This window comes from Drosophila eugracilis, unplaced genomic scaffold (assembly GCF_018153835.1).
Source record: "Drosophila eugracilis isolate 14026-0451.02 unplaced genomic scaffold, ASM1815383v1 contig_2088, whole genome shotgun sequence".
Classification (NCBI taxonomy): Eukaryota; Metazoa; Arthropoda; class Insecta; order Diptera; family Drosophilidae; genus Drosophila; species Drosophila eugracilis.
The window spans coordinates 4,872,113-4,895,075 of record NW_024572964.1 but is presented as its reverse complement, the minus strand read 5'-3'; the positions used below and the strand labels follow the sequence as shown (position 1 = coordinate 4,895,075).

The following is a 22,963-nucleotide window of genomic DNA, read 5'->3' as shown; positions in this document are numbered from 1 at the left end:
TCAAATGCCAGCGACATGCTAATTATGCTATATTTATGTGAAATGCACAAAACAACGAGCCCGGAACTGTGTCTTCTCGAGTGAGAGTCTCTACACGGAGGGAAATTTAGAATTTTCAGGGGTTTTTAATAGAAACTTATTTTGGAAACATATTTTATAACATATGGTTAGTAGATATAAGGCTTGATCTAAGCTAAGAAAACTCAAACTAAATATTCCATAATTCGATCGTTGTTAGTAGCAGATGCTGGTTAAAGTTAGAGAGGTTTGCTTGCATTTTTCCTCTAGTGCACATGAGCCGGAGTGCATTGAAGTGCATAGGAGGAGCACATTTGGCTCTGTGGCAAACTTTTGCCTGACATTTGCCGTTGCCAACGAGAACAGAACGCTCCACGTTTACGTTCACGACTTTGACAAGAACGCGGCCCATCAGGGGCCATTATCATGCGCCTCATCAGCGCCGTCGTCTAACGCCAAAGTCATTAAACTCGCGCCGCAGCCTCAAGTCTGGAGCAACTCTGCAGCTCCCAACTCCTGGTCCAAGCCCAAGCCCATACCAAAACCAAATGAAACCAAAGGCTGATGGTAACGACTAATTTGCGCATATGACAGGGCGACATGCGAGTCGTTCCATGGGCCCAGTTGCCGTTTTCTGGCCCTCGGTTAAAGACTGGCCTGCAATGTCAACGATTGGCAGCTCTCGTTCGACTGACTGGCTGGGATAGGTATGTGCGTTGGTTTCCCATCCGCCAAACGCCATTCGCAGTTCGCTATTTGCCATCCCCAGCTCTTCAGATTTCCCATCTCGCCTGTTGGACGGGATTGACTTTAAGCGCCCATAAACGCCGGCCCAGGCCCATGACACGTTTATGTGCTTTAAATGATAAGAAATGTGCAGGTTAAAACCAAAAACGAAATAAGAATATAAAAAACCATTGCACTTTAAAGCCGGCTAAACTGCTGGCGCCCGCGGTGTTTGTGCAATAAACGAGGCGTTGGGCCAAACAAATCGTTCAATTTGTTGCGAGTTTTTCTATTATTTTTTGTTTCTGTGGAGTTCCTAATATATGCACTCCCCCATCAGCGGTTATTCACTTTTGCCTAACTAACTAAATAATATAGCACGCAATGGGGAAAATGTTAAATCATCCAGTGCAGGTGGAAAACGGAAAGGCAGGTGGAAAACCGGTGGGAGGCCAGCGCTAATTGCTGAGCAATCACGTGTCAGGTTGCATATTGTGAGGTGGAGCATATGCCAAAAGGTGCGACAGGTGAAACTTATGACCTAAAGGCAGTCAAAAGGATGGACAGGCTGCAAAACAATGGCGTAAGCTGTAAGCCATAAAGTAAATAACAGCTTAAACTTACTTTTTAAATAAAGGTAATTTATGAAAATTTCAATTATAAGCGGATAAAAGGCTTAAAGATGAATATCCATCGATAAGTACTAAATTTTTCCTATCAGAAAGAATATATTTGTAGTCTAGTGTTCTTGAATAGGAACTTACTGACCAAAATGATCTACTTTTTGTAAGTAAACATAAATAAAGGCAACCAAATAACAATTAGCACATCACATACATTCACATATATATCATTTACTTATTTCGTGACCAAAACACTTGCTGCCTCACTTAAGTGCCATTAACACCTTAAAGTTCTAACGTGAAAATAAGCCCACAGATCCCACTTGACTCCCAATCTGAAGTTGGGCCAAACGACAGTGCCTAAGCACAGGGCTTGACAATGGTATTAGGTGGCGGATGCTGCGGGGAAAGCGGGTGGGAAATGGATGGATGCACCTTCGGGGCAGCACTCTAATTAAACACGACAGTGAAAATGTGCTCGCGCTGCCATTGACACGTGTGCCCAGCAGCAGCGACAACAACAATAGCAACGTCGAAGGCCCAAACAGCAGCAAAGCACCAACAATACGAAAATCAACAATGGCCAATGTCCAGGCGGATGCAGTGCAGCCGATAGGCCGTTAACTCGTACAAATGCACTGAGAGAAGAAAAGGGTAATCTACATTTTCTAAGAAATGCAAAATTAATATAAATTTTAGGCATAATAACTTGACTTATTACTAGTATTAGAAACAATAATTTCCATTTTATTAACTGCTGTTAAAACCTTTTTGTGATTTGCCAATACTTTCTCCTTGTGTAAATATGTGAGCAGGGAAGGCAGGCTCCTCCTGATTTTCCGTTTGCCAACAGTTGCCGTGACCCTGCTACCCTCCTACACCCAACCCATCCCATCACCAACACATTCACAGCGATTCACGCACGTGATTTATGTGCGTGGGTGCGCATTTTAACGCGGGGCGACATTGCCAAGGATCCTGCCCCTCAACTCCTGTTCCCGCGCCTGCTACCACTTCCCCTTCTGATTTTGTGCCTGCTTTCTGGCTGATGGCAACTTTATTGAAAATCGCATATTTTATGTGGCAATGTGGACGCTGGGCGCCAGACTTTCCCGTCCGGCCAATTCAATCAGGATATAATTTTATGCGTAACTTAAACACGCAGGATATGTTAATATGGTGGCGCCCACAAACTCACATACACACGCACTGGCCCACGCACACGCACAAACAAATAAGATACGGGGCACAGGAAAAATCGTTGCACTTTACGCTCGAAATAACAAAATACTATATGTGTAAATAACTCGGTGTACGTGTGTTTGTTTGCGTGATTAATTAATTGTGTTTAAAGGATAATTGCCTCTAGCTTTCATTTGATTAAATTTCAGTATGTAAACGGGTGTGCGTGTGTGTGTGTTTTTGTGTGTGCGACAGGAAAAGAGCAGGTGAGGGCGACCGAGAACGAGGCAGCGAAATAATAAACCTCAGGTCAGCGCTCAGGCAGCTGGCTTCCTGGACAGATTACGCACAGATCAACCCGCACAACCTTTGGCATTAAATTTTAAATGCAGTTCGAAGGGGCCAGGAATATTTAAGCACACAAAAGTAGGCAGCAAATTATGGAATTTTCATGTCCTTTGGTGAAAGGGAGTGTAAAGTGACTGAACTGCTAAGTAGATCTTAAAGAATTTCTTGATTAAAATGAAAAAAAATTAAGAAATCATAAAAGCCAATAATAGACTAATTAACAAAAATGAAGTCATCACAATTAGTAAGTTCAATGCCAAGTTCTTTCTTATCAATTAACAGCCAGCTACTAAAAGATATAAATTTTGGTAAATTATAGACCCCTCTTAAATTAGAAACTTTATAACATTTATTATAAGAGCATTACTTTTTCGCTTTAACAAATTCAACTTAGAAGCCACAATCAATTAGCTTGCTTTTTGTAAATCGTCGTCCATTCGCTTGGCTTTTAACAACATTTTAGTAATTGATTAATTACATTCAATGCTCGTCAATTATTGCCATAATTTAAGTAAAACTTTTTCCTTCATTCGAAACTTTTTTTTTTGCCACTTTTTTGAATATTATTATTAATTTGCTGTGGATTTTTATGCGAGAGAGCTAAATCGCAAATTAAATTAGCTATTTCTGTTACGTGACTCGTGACTGGTGAACGGCGACGGCTGACTGCTGGCATGATGCTTTAATTATGACAATTTTTTGTTCCCTGCCAAGATAGATTTGTTCGTTAACACGCCGAGAAGTTGACGTGTCAACTGTCTGATGAATATACATATATATCTACTATATATTCAGGAGCTGAGCGTGCCACTTCCTGTTCCTGCATAATCGATGCCAGTCGGTAAGTTTTTTTTATTTTTTGGGTATTTTGGCCAACAATCTCACACGCACAGGGACGAAAACCGGCAGCAGAAGCAGCCGAAAAGCAACAAAAACAATATTAATAACAAATTTAACCAAGAGCAGGCGGCAGCAGGCCAAAAAGTTTTCTCGAAACAAAATATACGTAAATCTCTTTAGTTGGCTCATAATTATGACATTAAGCGGCGATGCGGCTTGAATTTTAATTGGCATTCCGTGCGTTTTCTATTTATTATGGCTCTGCCGTTTCTTCTCCGCTTGTTATTATGTTTATTAATAAATAATTTCCAGCTTGTCGGCGGGGCTATTGCCAATTTGTGGCCATTCAACGAGATTCGCATTTATGGCCACAGTTCGACATGTGTTTTTGGCCATAACCGTTAACAATTGTGGCTTGTCACCAGCGGGTTTTAGGGCTTATGGTAGGAATCTAAAGGGGAGGGAAACATAAAACATAGTTTGTTTCTCTGGTAAAAAGCTAAGAAAATATTTTAGAGCATAGAAATCCCTTCTATTTATTTTTAGATTAATAAAACATTAAATCACCTATTGTCCAATTTTTTTCTCAAAAGCTGATTAAGTTAGCTCTAAGATTTCCCATCTTACCCGTGACCCGAATCGATTTGGTTGCATAAAGACGGACATGTAAATTAAGGTTAACGCTAATTGACATTTCGATTTGCACATAAAAAACTTTGAGTCCGGGATTCGAAAACAAATGGCGGGCAAAACCAACGCCTTGGCCATTTCGTCTCGGTCTTTTTTATGGTCACATGAAAATTAAATTAAAGCGGTGTGAAAATACGGTTACTTGGTTGTTTGTTTTTTGACTATTTGCTTTTTTTGACTACTTTGTTTGCCCTTCACACGCTTGAACTTTGAATTGGAAGCTCCAGAAATAAAGAAAACAAGTTGCCGGCAGACAATCGGGAGCATTGAAGTAACAACAAATGGAATTGGTAACAACATCATTTGCCATTTCCGTGCGATTGTCTTGCAGTTGCTTCTGCCCGATAACAATCAGAGCCAAAATGTTGCAATGCCATTCAGTTACAGCAGCAGCAGAAGCAACAGCAACTAGCAACAGCAACTATGCAAACAACGCACACAGAGCGACAACAGCTGAATAAAGTTATTAGCGCATTTAACTGTGGCAACGGACGTGGCGCACTCGTGCATTGTTCACTCGCTCCTCGTCTGTCCAACAACAACAGCAGCAGCAGCAACTGTGAATGCAATTTCCATTTTAATTACCTCGAAAAAGGCAGTTGAAACGACAAAAACAACAACGAAAAAGGCAGACGCTCGGCAGACAACCAAAAGCAAAACGTCGCCGGCAGTGGCGCATGCGTCGTGATGCATAGTAACAGCGGCAACACAAGTGCCAGCACGCCAGCAACACCAACGACACAGCAGCAACATCGGCCAACAATGGGCAAAAACAACACAGTAGCTCAGCGGCAGAAATTAGTCACACATTTCGTGCATCGTTTAAACTACAAATGCATATGGCGAGGGTGGATTAAGAAGTTATAAAAATATATTTCATATATCTGATGCTTCTTTACAGATTCCAATCAGCCTTTAAACTTAAAAAGTGTTTTTACTTCTGTAAGCTTAGCTTAAGCACTCATCAAAGCCAATATCGTCTGATTAAAAAACCAATAAAATAAGAACTAATTTGTCTAAAGCTCTTCAGAGTCTCCTAAGTTTATTGTTAAACAAGAAAAGTCGTAAAAAAGAGATATTCATTATGTCAAGCAAGTTGCTAAAACTATTCAATCCACTCACTCACTCACAGTCGCTCTACAACTCGTCGCTGCTGCTGGTGTTGCCATTAAAAATGCGAATTAAAATTCGACTTGTTGTTGGTCGGTTATCACTATATATCGTACTATATACGAGTATAGCTGGAGACACTGCTCACTTTTTCTGTGCATAAATATTTCAACACTTTCGCTTTTGTTTTGTGTCACACAAACACACACGGAGAGCGAGTGGGGAAAATTGTTTTAATTATTCCCAACGTGAGGCGCCTCCCCCTTTTTCGCTGCAGAAAATGCTGTGCATTTTAATTGCATTTTTATTTAATTTTACCTTTTGCTGCATCTAATTTGTCGTCATCTTGCATTGTTCCTCTTGTTGTTGTTATTTTGTAATACTTTTCGTTGTTGTTGCAGCTACTGTTTGGATTTTTTTTTTGAGCTTTTGTTTTTACCTTCTCGATGTCGTGTTCGGAGCTTCCCACGCACTTTGCAGACATTTCAGTTGATATTTTTTCTTCATTATTTAGCTGTCGTCGTGCGATCGTTTGCGTAATTTTGAAACGCAAGACCAAAACAAATCATGAAAATAATAATTTCGTCACTGTTGACACCATTGTCTGCGAACGAACGTCATCAAAAGTTGACTTTGTGCCAGCCAGAGAATTAATGCAAATTTTCATAATTACTGCTCTGTGTACATAACACGTCATGTCACTCGCTTTAGTTCATTGCACGTTGATTTATTCAAGCCGAAATTGTATTTACCAAATGAACTAATGGCTTAAATATGAGCTTTGTTATGGCATTTTAATTATAACTTCAAAAAGCCAAAGTTTTGTAGGCTTTTCTTCTTAATGACTCAAAAATCTTTTAAAATTGTTTATTTTTGTTGTTGATTTTTAACTTTAAGTTAAGATTTAGCAATAGATTCGTTAAAAAGCAGGTCGTTGCCTATCTGATTATCTTTCCGCTTAACGATTGCAAACCACAAACTAGATCATTGATTGAAGGAAACATTAGCTAAATTTATCTCTTGCCATTCGTACCACTTAGTCCATCCCATCACTCTCTAGAGTCCAACTTCCGCTGCGTCTGCGCAATTCTAGTGACCCAATTTCGAGTTTCGATTTCCAAATCCATTCATTGTTAGCCCGATTCGCTGATGTCTGTTAATTTATGACCGCCTCTAGTTTTTTTTCGGTACTGTGGGCGTTGCTATTGATTTACATACAAAACCAAACATATCTCGACTTCTGACTTCTTTTGTGCCTTTTTTTTTCCAGCCATCATATTTCTTTAAGCCGCTTAAATTTGCATTTTGGAATCGTTTAGATTACCATTTCAGATCAAAGATCGTCTGGGGCTAACAATTTCAATACTGCCGGCTTACACAATCTGCTGGGATCTGAGCTGGCAGACATAATATGCAAAATTTCACACACCAACTGGTAATTAATAAGAGCCCAAACAAAAACCGGAGCACTGCCAGGGTATATAATAAATTAATTACGACCACGATATCAAAGCGAAAGGCGCCGAAAACTCAAAATTGAGAATCAACGATGATGGCACTTGGAAAAATTTTAAGGGCTTATTTAAAAAATCTAAAATTAGAAGTTCCTACATAATATAATTTCCATGAAAGATACCATTTCTTAACACTCTTAAAACATTTTCCAGTTAATAAGATTATAAGAGTATTGACTTTTTGGTATTTGTAAGTGTAAAACTCGCCAATGTTGAGAACATTTTCGCCCCCTCACTTCTTTTCCAGTGACCATGGAAGTAACAGTAACAAATAATTAGCTTGTAAACTAAAAGTCATCATTAATAATGATTACCGCTGGGGGATCTGTTGGGTTCTTGCCACCAATACACCCGTAGGGAACCCCCATTCTTTCCCATCCCCTTGTTCTTGGCCATATTGTGTGGGTGTCTGATGGCAGATGCCGGCATAAACGTCAACATAATTAAGTGAGCGACTTCTTCTCGGGCATCGCCATCGACTTTTTCTACTCGGCTGCGATTTATTTCGCATTAACGTTAAATATTGCTTCCTAATTAACCACGGCCCGCTTGCCACATACAAACAGCGAGTGGGCGTTGCGGGGGGATATATTCCGATATATATATATATATATACTCCCTCGTAGGTTTCGAATTTTGCCCCCGATGATGATGAGCGGGATGATGATGCGTCAATTTTGCGGCAGCTAATTAGTAGCCGGCGAAATAGAAGAAAAACACACGCTTAGCGTTTACAGTTACTGTCAAAAGTTCTGGCCCAAACTCGAACCCAAAATACTAACTACGATTTGGCGTGACGCATTACCGTTAAACTGATTTTTGGTTTGTTACATTTTTGTGCTCTGCGGTCATCAGCAGGTTCATGTGGTCGCCCACTCTATGTTTTTAGCTAGGAAATCTTTTCTTTCTATCTGATTAGTGGCTAATGAGTACATGAGGGATTATGGGTAATTTACTAGAGAAATCAAAGGAAGTCGTTCTAAGTAAAGGAGGTTAGATTATTATTTATCAGCCAGGTTGGTTAAAACTGAAAGGGGTTAACGGTGAGAGTACATGCAGGCCCACAGAGATTTTTAACAGAGATTTCTGCTTTTAAAGCTATGACATAACCGAGGCATAAAGATATTCAAATGATGCCAATTTTTATTTCAGTCATAATCACTCATCATCTACTGATTACTTCCTAATCACTAACTTTTAACTAATACCATATTAGCTACCAAACTATAAAAGAAGAAAAACCAAATGACTAAGCTGGCTAAGCTTATTTGGTGGCATTAAAATCAAGTTGGAATCAATCGTCCGACGCCACTAAGAAGCCCATATAAACTTGTCAGCTGGAAGGCACTTAATTTAAGGACCATGCCCACTTTAAGCCTGGCCACTCAACTTTCGCCCCCAAGTCAGAGCCATAAAGTATATAGCGACAATGCTCTTAGCTCGACTTTGGGTGCGATAAAAATTGATATATAATGGATTATCGTTTATTACACGCACGATTACCCTCCCCCCATACACACACATACACCCATGCAAGACATGATGTCCTTGCCGGCGTCCTTCGCTGAATATGCATATTGTTTGCTTTTCTTTTCCTTTCTTGCCACTTTCCACATCTTCATCGGGATTTTTGTTATTTTCTTTTCGGTGCGGCGTACATTTTAATGAGCCTTGGCACAACCGCCCGCCCGCTGCCAATTTGCATGTGCAGTCGCGACCGGCCGTTCATATGGTTTTTCGACCCAGCGAGCCAGCAAACAAAGAAACGAATAAATAATCGTACAAAGTATTGCCAACCATAAATATCGGAAGCCCAGGGGGCTGGAACACGGCAGAAGATGCTGCAACATGGGCGACGATGGGACGTTGGAGGTGAAATTTCCATGCACCATGACTCGACAATAAAGCGCCATAATAAAGGCAACAGCCACGTCTGCAGGAGCAACAAACATCTACAAGAGCAACATCCACAGGAGCAACATATAATATACGGGAGCACCAGCAGAGCTGCCAAATCAATCATCAGAAATTGATAAAAATAGCTGCGATTATTTGGGTAAATAGAAATATATTTGAGAAATATTTCTTTTATTTATCGCGGATTTACCTCACAGCAGATATGGTTATGGATTTGGTTTGGAAAATCATTGTTTATAAGACTAGCCAAAGAATGAAAACTGCTTAAAGTTATAGTAAAAAGTTTCATATGATCCAATTTATATCACAAAAATCAGTTTAAGGTGCAACGAAACTTAAGTCTCTTAGTAACTGCCACAATTTCCTTTCAAAATTAGCCACATTTCCGAGTAAAATAGCCAACTCGCCAACACTTTCAGCAACAGCAAGCAGCAGAGTAGCAACAACAATAAACAAGACGCGCAGCAATTTCACTGACTACTGAGAACTTTACGTACTGTGACGAGGACACACAGCTCCCACTTTGGATACTCCTCTACTCCCTGTTGTACTCCCACTCTCAATCTCTCTCGATTCCCTTCCATCTTATGGCCATCCCTTTTGGACCTTCTTGCAACGTGTGCACTGAACGAAAATTGAGCCGTTGAACGCATGTTGCGCACGCTAATGGGGCGTATGCGTAATGGGCCCGCTTATTAAAACTTAAAGATGCGTGGCCGGACTCATTACCAGCGGATACAAGGGACTGCGCTTACCTTTCGCGGGAAATAGCCGCTGAGTGAGTTCCGATTCTCTTCGTTGGCTAACTGAAATGGAAAAGGAAAAGAGGATTTGTCATCAGTTGTGGTTGTGGAAGAAGAGGATTTTATGATTAAAACTAGAATAAAATTAATATATTTCAATTTATACCTTTACTATAGATACTTGTCTTTCCTAAGAATAAAAAATATATGCCTGAACTTTTCTTCAGTGCTTTTATTGCACTTGCTCGTGTCTGTTGTTATTATATTATTGCTGCTGCTCTCTGGCTTGCCCCTTGTTGCCTTCATTTATATTACCCTGGCCTCACTGTCGCCACTCCGCCAACATTTTCCGTCGCTTTTCCCCTGATTTTTCCCACCATAGTTTTCCTCGGGCTCCGGCTCGCTCGCTTTCATTCATGCGCCTCACGCTGCGCACTCATTTACCCTTTAACCGAAACGTTCGCCCCCTTTTTTGCATATCATTTGCGCGCATCTTGTTCGACCCCCGTCCGCTTCGACGTCCCTGCGAGCCCCCCTTTTAAGTGCATTACAATGAACTACGCTACAGAGCCACTGCATCCACCCCGTCGTGACTCGTAAATAAGTTTTATTGTGTTTGTGTGCCCACGCCTCCGAAAATATAGTCCCCTTCACGCCCTATCCATGACCCACCGACCCCCTACACCTTTTATCCACCCCTCCCCGCCCCCTGAGGATACAACAACGATGCAAGTTATCGCTTCCTTTTGTTTTTGTTTCTCGCTTTTCCATTTTTTGATAATTTAGCCAGCTTGCGCTCCCCAACGAAGTTGTCTAAATTGCTGGCATACATTCTGCAGCTGATACACAGGGGAAAAAACTTGCAACTATTACAAGCTTACTTCTTCGGATATATGAAGTTGTTTCTTGATAAATCTACACCTTTAAAATTGTTTTTAAAATAAGAAAAATAGAGATAGAGGTTCATCATGCAAGAAAAGCTAGTAGAAACAGAAGTTAAATTTTGGAAACTATTTCCAGAAATATTACTTTAGCATCTTAAGTTGTGGTTATAAACATATTTTTATAACCAAATGTTAGTCATTAATAGGCATTTTAATCGTCTTATAAAACATTCTTGAAAATATTACCCCATTAGTTTTAACAGTACTTTCACTTTGACCTAATTACAAACTTTTTTCATAAAAAAAACTCTTAAATTGATGATCAGTTTTTAAGTCATTTTTCTCAGTATGTTGCTGCTGCCCACTGTGTTGCAGTTGCTGCTGTTTCTGGTGTTGTTGCTGTTGCTGCTGCTCTTGCTTCTGCTGCTGCCGTTGCTTTTGTCTAGGTCCCAGGCAAATGACTACAAGAGTGGGCTTAGCAGGGACTCGAGCCGAGGACTGCCGCGTCCCGACCATCGCCGCTGAATTATGGCATTCCTAATATGGGCTATAGCTGTTGCTGCCCCTTTGAAACCCCCGTTTCCCCTTCCTTCAAAACCACCTCCACCTCCGGATTGTTGCTGTTGCATATTTAAGAGCGAATGGGCGCAATTGTTGCGCGTTTTATTGTTTTGGGAATAAGTGCGGATTTATAGAAATTTTCAGTTTCCCCGGACTGCCACGGGCTAAGCTGGCCCCTCGAGAGATTTTCGGATTGCTGCTGCTCTTGTTTTTTAACCTCCATCCCCCCTCCAACCAAAGAAAAAAAAGAATAACAATATTTTTAAGTGCAACTCTCAGCAGTTTTTGGCCAAAAAGGGGGGCAACTAAAGAATATTAAAAGAGGGAGAAGCCAAAGTGAGATAGACTTCGACAGCACATGACATGAACTCAATTACGGACTACCATGGTATACTCCCACCGAAAAAAAAAACAGAAGAAGAAGAGAAGTGGGCGTGGCAGACCAGTCGGAGGTACTTGGGCTAAGAGTCCACAAATTACAAATGCCGCTCTGCATGTAAATGTGCACTTTTCTCTGGCCCAGCATCAAAATTAATATACACCAGTGTGGCCAGGAAGTGCAAGGAAGATAGCAGCAGCCAGAGACAGAGACAGCTCTGTCTATCTAGGGGAAATGAGAGGGGGACATAGGCGACTGGAAAGAGACAGAGATGGCGCAATAATAACAATGAAAATGCACAGAATGCGCCTTATATAAACGACAACAAATTGCCCATTTGGCACAGAAGACGATGATGACGGTCCAAGGTTCGTTAGCAACCAAGTTAGGGAAAATGGCAAAGAGGGCAGAACATGGTATGGCACTGCACAGCAGAGCAGAGCAGAGCAGAGCAGAGCAAACCCGTGACATGGTAGACATTAATTGGCTGCCATGTCATTCTGTTTATGGACAGGATCTGGCCCATTCCCATTCTATTCAGCACTCTCCTGTCAACGCCAGGCAATTCGGATCGGTACATTAGCGTTGGACGCGGCAAGGATGGCAATATTGATTAATAAAAGTGCAGTGATGTATGGTAATTTTTGTACGGTTAAGTTACTCATACAAAAATGCGAATGATAATAATCTATTTAATATTTTTGTTTGTTAAAACAAAGGAGATTGTTAACCAATATTAAAATATAAACCTGAATTCCACTTCAATTTAAGCTGTACTTATGCCTCTGTTATTAACAGGTTGTTAATATAACACCTATGTAAAAAATAAAAGACATTCTTCATTAAAAAAAAGTTGTATTTCACTCGCAGATATAAAAAATATTTATACATTTCCAATTGCGGTTTGTGAGCGTGTCTTTATAGAACTCAAAATGGTTAATGGTTGCTTTTTTATTAAGTGGCTTATCAAAAGCCCAATAAATAACCATTTTTTATGAAACCTGACAGTAGTATTTTGAAATCGCATATTGCAGGAATTTATATGTAAGTAAATAGACAGGTGAGTCATACTGTACTTGCAAACCTTTTACTTTTAATGACCTACTTTGCAAGTCAATGGAAAGTAACACCGTCCATTTGTTAATTGTTTTCCCATCAATCAGTTTTCACCTCTCCGCAGCCGGATTGGTGTTTCATGACCCCAAAAAAGCCGATTCGGATGCAGTAACAAGCGGAAAGGAGGCAGTCATGTCAGCTGTCCAGTCAACATTACGCATACGCCGCATGGGACGGCCAAAGGACGAGGTAAGCAGTGTGTGTGTGTCAGGTAGCCAAGAGACTCCGCTCTGACTCTGGTTTTGGTTCTCCAACTAGACAGCCGTATTATTAACGCAGTTGCTGCTGCTGCTGCTGCTGGCATTTGCAATTTTACGCCGCGCATGTGCCACTTACGTGTTTGGCTGCCACAAAACTCCGCTTGGCTTGGCTGACTCGGCTAAGCTCCTATCATGTTCAAGTGCTTGGCCCCAAAAACACAACAGTGGGTACAAAAAAAAGAAACACAACAAGAGACTCTAACCAAGAAAGAAACAGCGTGGCGAATGCATAGGGCTTCTGATGTTGCTGCTGTTGATGTTCATGTTGCTGCTGGTCGGGCTGCTGCTGTTGCTGCTGCATTTCCACTCGAGCTAACCCATGGTGTCACATTCGTCGACGCCAGTCAGTCAGTCATAGTCACCGACGACCGTCGACCGACTGTGTGTTGCAATTCTTGTGGTATTTGTGGCATAAAATAAAACGTAAATGAGCAAAGGCAACTGCAACACCACGATGCCACAATCTCATTTCGTTTGCTGTCGTATTGAATTCAATGCATTTTCCGTACGACACCTTGAGGTGTTCATTTTCATGCCAGAAGAAAATGCGCTTAATTATGCGCCGCAGCAAAGCGATTCTTTTATTTGCACATTTTTTGGAGGCCATAACTTTGCAACTGGAGCGCGCTGCAAGGCTAAAGCCCAGAAATTGCAACAGAATCGTAATGGCTTGGAAAAGTTTTAACGGCCAAACAAAAAATATAAATATTTTATATAGAGAAGAGAACAGAAGAGCAGAGTAAGAGAGGGCGATAACTTGAAGAGTTATTGCCAGAGACAGCAGCAACAAAAAAAGAAGGAAATACAAATAAAAAATACAAAACGAATCCCTGCAGAAATATGAATGAATACTTTATTGAATATTGTGCGACGTATGCAAAATGATGGCCGGCATTGCTGCTGTTGCCCGTTTCTGGTAAACCGAAGACCGCAACTGACAGGAAACCATTTAAACTGACCTCAAATGACAACGGCAGCGACAGCCGGGACCCAGACTCACAGTTCCAGACCCAGATCCAGCTCCAGCTTCAGCTCCCTTTCCCGGAAAATACATGCGAAATACAAAATGCAATGCCAGCCAAGGGATGAGGGGGCCACAAAAAATACCCACCCAAGCCCACAACCCAAAACCATGGTAACCCATAGATGGACAATGCGCTCTGGTCTGGGAATATAAAAACGTGGCAGCGCGAAGGAAAGAAACGACCAAAATGGTAGCTAGCCACAAACAAATTGGCAGCAATTTGAGGACCCAACAAAAGGCGACAAAAGCCCCACCGAAATGTTGTTGTAAGCTGCTGCAGCAGGACTTTCGCGGATTGTGTGACTCAACATCCCGGAAAAACCAACAGGAGCCGGCATGTTGATGGAATGAAATGAAATATAGAATACAGCTTCACATTTCGATTGATTTATATGCTCATGACCCCTTACCCCTTACCCCTTAGCACCCATAACCAATCCCAATTCTGAGCCAGAGAGGTTGCATTCGAGCTATGCAAATTGCATGGCTCAGTTATAATGCCATTCCCCGGACAAGGCCAGCATCCAGGGTAATCCAATACGCAGCCAGCCACTGGAGAAGCTGATCCAAGGCTAGAGAGCCGGGCAGATGGTCTGTAAGACATGGTAACGTGAAATCTCCGGTGAACGGACAACCTTAAATGGGAGCTGTCTCACATTAATCAAAAATTTTATGACATGAGATGGGTTCTATTGGGTTCAAAGAAGGAAAGTGGAGCCAGAATATGATTTGTTATATAAAAGAATGACTAGCCATGAGAAATTGTAGAATATTATCTGATACGGACAGCTTTTTCTCTTTGAAGAACATAAACATTGACAAAAGATTGTAATACTTTACTGTTAAGATTCACTGACCCAAGTTGGATTATTTCCGCATAGCTCCCTTACAGATTCTCTCTATTAAGCAAACAGCTTCCGTATCTGCCTCTCTGCAGGTAATTTGCCTTAATTTCCCTGCATTTTCCTTTCTAGTCATTCTATTTTCTGTGCAAGATACCCAGAACCTGTTAAGTACTCAAGCCTTTGGGGCCTTCGCCTGCGGGAGGTTTCACTGTTGGCATCTTGGAGCTTCCTCCGATTTTTCCTTCTACCATCCCGCCTGTAAGTGCAGTCACAAAATGCAATTTTAGCTTTCAATTGCCCGTGGAAACGGAGTGGAACCACCATTTCTCGCTGTTTGTGTTGCTGCTGCACTATTTTTTTAACCATTTTTTCCTTGGCTCTTTTTTTTTGGTTTGGTTTGGGTCATTTTCGTTTGTTGCACTGCATTCGTTTTGCCTTTGCCGCACACACAATGGCCACGATAACTTTGCATTACATTAGTGCAGCAGAGTCGGTGTGGGAAAGACCTCTCTGCAACTCCGCCTTCCACATCCCCAACGATCGATGGACAAAGGAAAACTGGTTTCGGTTTCGCTCCTTTTAGCTGTGGCATTTGCAACAATTGCATCAATGGATGTTGCTGCTGCTTTGCTTTTGCTATTTTTATTTATTATTTTTATGGCCAGAAGACAATATCGATACATTGATTTTTTAGTAGGGAGTGTAGGAGTGTCTTTCGGTCACATATGGAACAGTTAGCGAAGAGTTAGGAATCGTAAATATTATTTAGAATTATTATATTAGTTTTAATAAGTTACTTAATAAGGAAAGGATACTTTCATATTTCATCTTAAGAGCAATGATAGAGAGATATTTTAAATTATCTTTCTTTTTTGAGGTAGATCTTCCTTTCAGTGTGATGGACCCAAAAAAATAACAATGTCTGCCAGCCATCGAATGGGAAATTGTGGAATTGTGAATGCACTTTGAACTGTTCGACTGCATTCCTTGGCATCTGCGGCAACATCAGCTGACAGCTTTATTATCAAATTGCCATGAGCCAGCCATTTGGCTCAATTTACGTCATGGATCTTCTGCTGCATATCGGTAGTGCTCGAATATTTAGGAGTTGGGTTAGCTGACTGGAGTTTTTTTTTTTTATTTGTCATTGGGTATGGAGGAAGATGTCGGCGGGGGACCAGGCCAGTATATAAATCACTTTCGCCGCAAGTATCAATCTCTGACATGTGGCAAAAGTTGAACTGAAACTGAACCTTCGGCGAGCAGAAGAGCAAAAGAGAAAGATACGTTCGCACAATGGGAAGAAAGAAAAGAAAGGCAAAATGTCGTCGCCGTTGTCGTGTGACACTGAAATGCGGATACAATAAAAGTTTATTTTGTGTGTGAGTGTGTGTGTGTGTGTGTGTAGGTTTTCCCAACCCCCTTTCCATTTTTACTTTTTTTGTGTTTCGTTTTTTTTTCCGCTTGGCTCCTTTTTTGGTCCTTTTTTCATGGTTGACAAGACGCGAGGAGCAGCCAAAGTGCACCCCATGGAGCAATCACTCGATGCCAGGATGGTATGGTATCCTTGGTATCCTTGCCAGAGCAACAGTATTGGTTAGGGCAACACGGACGCCTCACACGCATTAACGGCAGCTGCTCCTTGCACACAGACACACTCGCACACATCCATAAAAGTTTATTAAATTTACAAGGAACTTTTATGCAGTTACTTTTTGACATGCTTCCTTGTTCACTTTCTTTTCATAAAATTGACAACGACAATGTAAATATACAAACATTTATATATATATATATATATATATATCTGTGAGTTTGTGCTGGTGCAAAGGATTTCAATTTAAATGAACTTGCAGATGAGCATTTTATTTTCTTACACATTCAATATTTTTGTTTTCAGGTCATATGGAAAATTACAAAGATCTGTAAAGTATAAATTTATATATATAAACTGAAAAAGGCTCAACGGACAAAATGGCATTGAAATATATAGCCAGCAACTTGTCATATGTCACATTTTGCGGCTGATTTTTGCGAATATTTACGTTGTTTATTTGCGGATTTTTTGTTCGTCTCAGACCTGAAAAGGGAGTCGAGACTGAAACTGAAACCGAATCTCTGAGGCCGTTATCTCGTCTCGTGTTCGATCCGCCAACACATCGTCATCAGCGCCGTTGGTGAAAGGAAGTTGACCTCTAAAGTTTAATGCATTTAAATAAATCTTAAAAAACAACAAAAAAAAAAAACAGCACATTAAGCGAGACAAAGCTGAAAGCGAAAACAACAAAGTCAACGGAAAAATCGAGGGGATGAAGTGGCGTTGAAGGGGAATGGTAGTAGGAGAGGGAGGGGGAGTAATGTAAATTAAAAAATTTTAATTTTTGCATTTTTTAGTCGGCGGCAATTAAATCGAGCGACGCGTGCAGCCTAGCCATAAAAATATTTGCCAAAAGCCGGTTGCTTCGATGACTCAGAACTGGTTCGAACCGAATTTTTTCGGAATTTAGTCTCAGATTAAGCTTATGTGGTGCATATATCAAGTTTTCAGAAAGGGTGCTTAAAGTTAAAGGCACTTCTATGTTACTTTCCTTTTTTCCCTGAATAAAAACCATAAAACCAACTAATAGTCTTAAAAATATGTAATTTAGATCATTAAAAATTGACCTCCAGCTGCAGGCCTGATAGTTAATATCCGTTTACTGTCCCGCCCCCCGATGAGTAATCTTAATCCGTATTCATTAAGATGTATCATTATATTAACCCTATTTCCCGCCTCTACAATCCAGATTGATTGAGTTTCCTCTGTCATGCTGACGCATACGCACACGATCGAGGTCTCAGCTCGACTATCTATTTCAACGGTGAAACGGAAAAAACCGAAAGTGATTTGCATTACAAAACTCAATTAGAGGCGTCAAATAGCCTTGTCCCAAAGACTCATATCCGCCCACTATATAGTATATATGTATATATAGATGCAAATCGAAAAACCCGCTTCGCTGGACCCATTGATCAAATTTTGATTGACAAGTCGAGTGGCTGGGCTGTCTTGGTCCATTTTTTTGGGTTATATTTTTCTTGCGCTCTATTAAGCAAATTCGTTTGGCATTTCATTGATCTTATTGTTGCCATCTGGCAGGCCATAATTGCATCATTAACGACAATTAACAGAGGGGCAGAAAGGCGGAGCTCGGACGCAAATCCAAATTGACAGGTCACCACAGAGAATATCGATGTTGGATGTGGGTGAATTTGGTTATTTATTGAAGATTTTTGTTGGACTTTTTATACTTTTTATATCTACTTTGAATAAAATCTACTTTTTAAATATTTTTATGTTTTACTACAATTTTAAATATTATTTAACATTTCCTAAAAAACCTACTAAAACCCAATTTTTGGTCCTGATTATAATATTTTACTCAATCTCACGCGGCCACCTCTATCCGTATTTCCTTCAATCAACTCCGCTCCAATATTCCTGTGGTTGCTATTGAAAATCGTCGTTAATTGTGCGCGAAAAATAACAGATATGTTTATAGGTTGAGACAGGCCAACGGATACAGCAACAGAACCGTTGTTCGATTATGAAATATGATACTTAAATTGTAATTCAAGCTCAGCTGCAGGTGTTTGTCTTTATTTTTTGCTTCTGTCATTTAAGATATTGAACTTTGGCTCTGATGTCGATCTCAAACGGAAGTGAAAACGAAAAAATATTTAAAGCTCCGATGCTCCCACTCGATAAACACAAGATAAACGACTGAGGTTTTCGCTTTTCATGTCTCTGTATCTTTATCTGTTTCCCAGAGAACACACAAGGTCGTTCAGCAGAAGCAGCAGCAGCAGCAGCAGCAGCAGCAGTAGTAGCAGCTTGGCAGTCAAATGTTGGCCAAAAGTTTTTCCTTTCGCAATTTGACATGTAACAGGAAGAAGCCTCAAATTGAAATTTAACAATTGGCTGTTGGTGTGTGTTTTTTTGGCTGTTTTCTGGTTGCCGACAATCTGACAGCCTCTTGAGTGGAATAATTCTCGGCTCGAGTGGCTGAAGGCCCTTCGCAAATATTCGGCTGCGTGAAAAGCGAATAAGAAGCTTCTTACGATTTCATTTCCACGTGCGATGACGGGAAAGTGTGGTATTTTATTTATGGTCTTTAGTAGAAGAACCAAGGAAAAACGAAAGCTAACAATTTGTTATATGAAAATTTGAAAAAAAAAATCTGAAAAACAAAGCTTTTATTATTTCGTATTCACATTAAGATTATAATATTGTTATTTATATTTTCACAACATTTATTACTAAAATTCCCACATTTAGCATTTTTTATTATTATCAAAAACCTATTAATGCCTTTGCTCTTGAACTCACATCGGGCTTTATCCCTGCCCATATTTGCCATTAATTTTGAAACTTATTTTCCATTGTTTGAGATGTAATTTTTTAAGCTCTCTCAACTCGCCGTTTAACAAACTAAACGAGGCAACTTTTTGGGATTCGTTTTTGCTGTGCAAACTGAAACGCTGTCATTAGTTAAAGCAAATATGTGAATGTAAAAAATAAACATAAACAATCGGCTACTGCTAATTTTTCATATACACATATTTGCATAAATTAAAATGTAATTATAATAGGGTGTTAAAAAAAAAGAGCAGGCCATGATTTATGCATGGAACGTAAAGACCGTAAGATTCAGAGGACAACAAACGAAACTGTCGCTTTCTATATACGAAATGCCTGTAAATATTCCCTTTTTTATGGGTTTTGTGTTTGCATTAATAATTGCTACAAATAAAATAAAGAGCTATTAAAAAAAATGACGTATGCGAAGGTATATCATAAATTTTACCAGAGAGCTTTTTTTTTTGTAGCGCTTGGCATTCGCTTTTTAATTTTCAATATTTAACTTTTAATTGTGGGCAATCAATTTTGAAAGAGCCCAGTCCCAGGCCGTGCTGTAAAATATATCAAAAAATAGTAATTTCAACATATATACAAATACTGGTATATATAAATATGATTTTTCATATGCGAGTACGAGTGCCGCGCCTCGGAATCATTTATCAAACCGAATATTTTCATCTGTCAAGCGCAAAAATTGTTATTGAACTGAACTCATTTTTAGAAAGTGAGTTTGAGTCGAAGTTGGTCCGCACTTTGGGGAGTCATCGATTATGACTTTGAACGTACGTCCGAGTATATTTACATATATGAACATATATCTACGATATCTTTGTGTATACTGTCTACTGGCTACTGTGCAAAATTGACTATTCACCGAATTGAAATTTCAAGAACGCTCTCAAAGTGCCACACACAAAAAAAGCTCTTACAGTTTTTTCTCCCCTCCCCCACTGTGATTTGATTTGTTTATTTATATTTTAAACATTTTTGTTTGCCTGACTCTGAACTTTTTTGCCCCATCATGGCCAATCCAAGATGTGAAGTGAATATTTTTTAATTTATGCCTGGTCATGGCCCCACGCACAGTTGCCACCATTTTACTTTCATTTCTAATTATGATAATGTTTCGCAAGTGATCGAGATTTCTCATAAATCTGTAAGATTTGGTTATTTTTTGGTTATTTATCAAGAGAAAGTACGGGTACTTTAGGTTTAGAAACATATTTAATTCGCTGTAAATAATTTTGATGACCTCGAAATCCGCTAACTGATGTCTCTGACATCAAAATTAGTTGCTCGACTTGTAGAACATTGAAAGCGATTCATTTAGCTGTTAGCTGTGAGGCTAACTCAGTCTTTTCTTTTCTTCGCTCGTTTTTTACTATGCGAAAAGTTCAAACTACTTAAGACAATTATTTCCGGCACTTTTTCTTTGGCTTTGCCATAAAAAGTGGCACAGAATTGTTGTGTTGTTTGCCGTATTCCTGTTCTAGCAATTTGCCTGTCGCTTTAACTCGAACTCGAACGAACTGAAACTGAACTCGAATTTCACAGCAAATCGCTGTATAATTCCAATTATAAACAATTACCTGGAGTGAACCTAAGACGCCCCGAGTCAAAGTTGTACTTATTTTTATTTTTTCTCGTTCTGTTTCTGTCCTACTAACCTGAAACGAAAAAAAGAGAGAAATTGTTTGAGTTAACTTAACTTTTTAGCACTGATATGCGAAAAATCAGCAAGAGTTTCGTTTATTTTTTCGGGGTGGCAAATGCAGAGTGTGTGACTCACTGGGCGTATGAGCGATTTCGGATCAATCCGGTTCAATGACACCCAAGTGGGACACTCCACTCGGCACCGAGTGCAGTCAGCATTAAATGTTAATATATTAATGATTTGCAATCGCCGCCGACCAGACTTTTCTCGGCCCGCATTGTGGACATTGGCCAACTTAGGCGACAATTGGCCGCTTTTAATTGCCAAGTCGAGTTGCCGCGATTCCAAACCATTCCCATCCGGTTCGCGACACCCTAATGCGGCGGCAGATCTCGGAATCAGACTCTGTCTGGGTACAGGGAAAAATTTCTTTATATCGAAAATAAACTATGATTAGATTCTTATTTCATTTCTTATATAAAAACCAATATGAGGTTGATAATGCTTCTGTAGCAATGAAATTCCTAACAAAAGTTCTTATTTATTTTTCACCTAAATATCGTGTAACTCCCATTTTCTCCCAGTGCAACTCTCCGCTATGGCAATTCATTAACGCTCCACATGCGAAAGAAACGCTGCAAGTCCGTCTCGGACTCTGGCTCAAAGAAAAAGTTGCTGTGCCAGTTTCGGGTTTTTTGTCCAACAGTTGCAGCTCGCAGGCTGCGACTCCAACTCCGAGTCATGATTGTCTATCTGGCCGTCTGTCCATCCGTCTGAATGGCCGACTGGACCGGCGTTGGTTTAATTATTTAATTTTGCGCTCATTTGCATGAGGCAAGGCACCCAGTCTCTCCTCGCCTTTCGCAAGTGATTTGCATCCGAGACCGTTTGTGTTTGGATCCGTGCAGTGGAGCGCATTCCCATTCCCACTTCCCCCGGACTGCCCATACACCCACGCCCAGCAGCGATCTATGACCAGTGCCAAGCCAAGTGGAAATGGAAACTGCGGTCGAAACCGAAACTGAACCTCAAGCCAAAGGCGCCCCCTGCAGGCCTCGTTTAAATTTGGCAGTGTTGCACGTTTAATCCGGCGGTTATAAAACACAGAGGAACAGTCATGGACAAGGAAATAGTACAAGGGGAAATATTTGAATCTACAAAAGAAAGAAATGCAAAGATAACTTAAGGAAAACTTATCATTTAAGAAATATTAACTTGGGAGTTTTAAATGGCATCTTTTAAAAAGTAAAATTCAGCTTAAATTAAGCTATTATATCCTCTAATGATGCCACCTTAACTATATATTTCCTACAAGCACTTATCCTCTTTTATATCCTCAGCTGTACTTACCACCTTAGTAAAAGCCGCAGGGCCACTTTAAAAGCGGAAGCCCCACCTAACGCCGAACTGTAACTGTGAACAAAACGCTAAAATTATCCTCCATTAAGCTAAATTCACATTCAAGTTGTAAGCATTTCTTCGTAACAGAATTCATTGGAAAAACAGTTGGCCATGCCCTGGCAAGCATTGCAATTTTTTTACAGCCATTGCAGCCCTCGGCCCAATATGTAAATTTTTCTATAAAAGCGAAACCAAAACAGAGACAACAACAACAACAACAGCATCAACAACGAGAAAAATGTTAGCCCCGAAATAAATTCAAATTTTTTATGAATCAGGGAGAGAGATGTGAGCATGTGGGCGGGGTAGGAGAAGGGGGAGTGCGTGACTGAATAGCAGACTTGGCCAAAGTTTGAGTGAGCTATAGAAAAAGACCACTACACAGTGGGTTTTCCACTGGGAAAAATGGGAGCACAAAAAGGCTTAAATGGTATTTTAATAATTATGTTAGTCCCAGTATAGCATTCAGGATAAACAAAATTAATGCCTGATTAGCAATATAATAATAATAATATTAATCTTTTAGTTGCTTCCAAAAATCTAATCAACTTTTCTTTCCATGCACCTTTCAAGTTGTAACAAAAACATTTGTTTGCATTTTAAAACGCCATATAAAAATCAGATATTTAATGTAAAATATTTTTTCCAAGTGACTTTGCCCACGTTGATGATGATGCTTCTGTTGTGGATGCTGTGGATATTTCTTTGGCTGGTCAGCGCCAAAGC

General features: G+C 40.1%; 1 protein-coding gene across 5 annotated transcripts in view; it reads right to left on the bottom strand.

Moving 5' to 3' along the window:
- Positions 1–22,963, bottom strand: part of LOC108107794 — a 108,181-nt gene that overhangs the window by 56,097 nt on the left and 29,121 nt on the right. For 4 of the 5 annotated variants that reach the window (XM_017215506.2, XM_017215509.2, XM_017215507.2 and 1 more), the window contains one exon: positions 9,724–9,774. The gene's annotated coding sequence lies outside the window, so the exon portion shown is untranslated. Of the gene's footprint in view, positions 1–9,723; positions 9,775–20,771; positions 20,850–22,963 lie in introns of all 5 variants that reach the window. The other variant, XM_017215508.2, reaches the window with a different exon arrangement.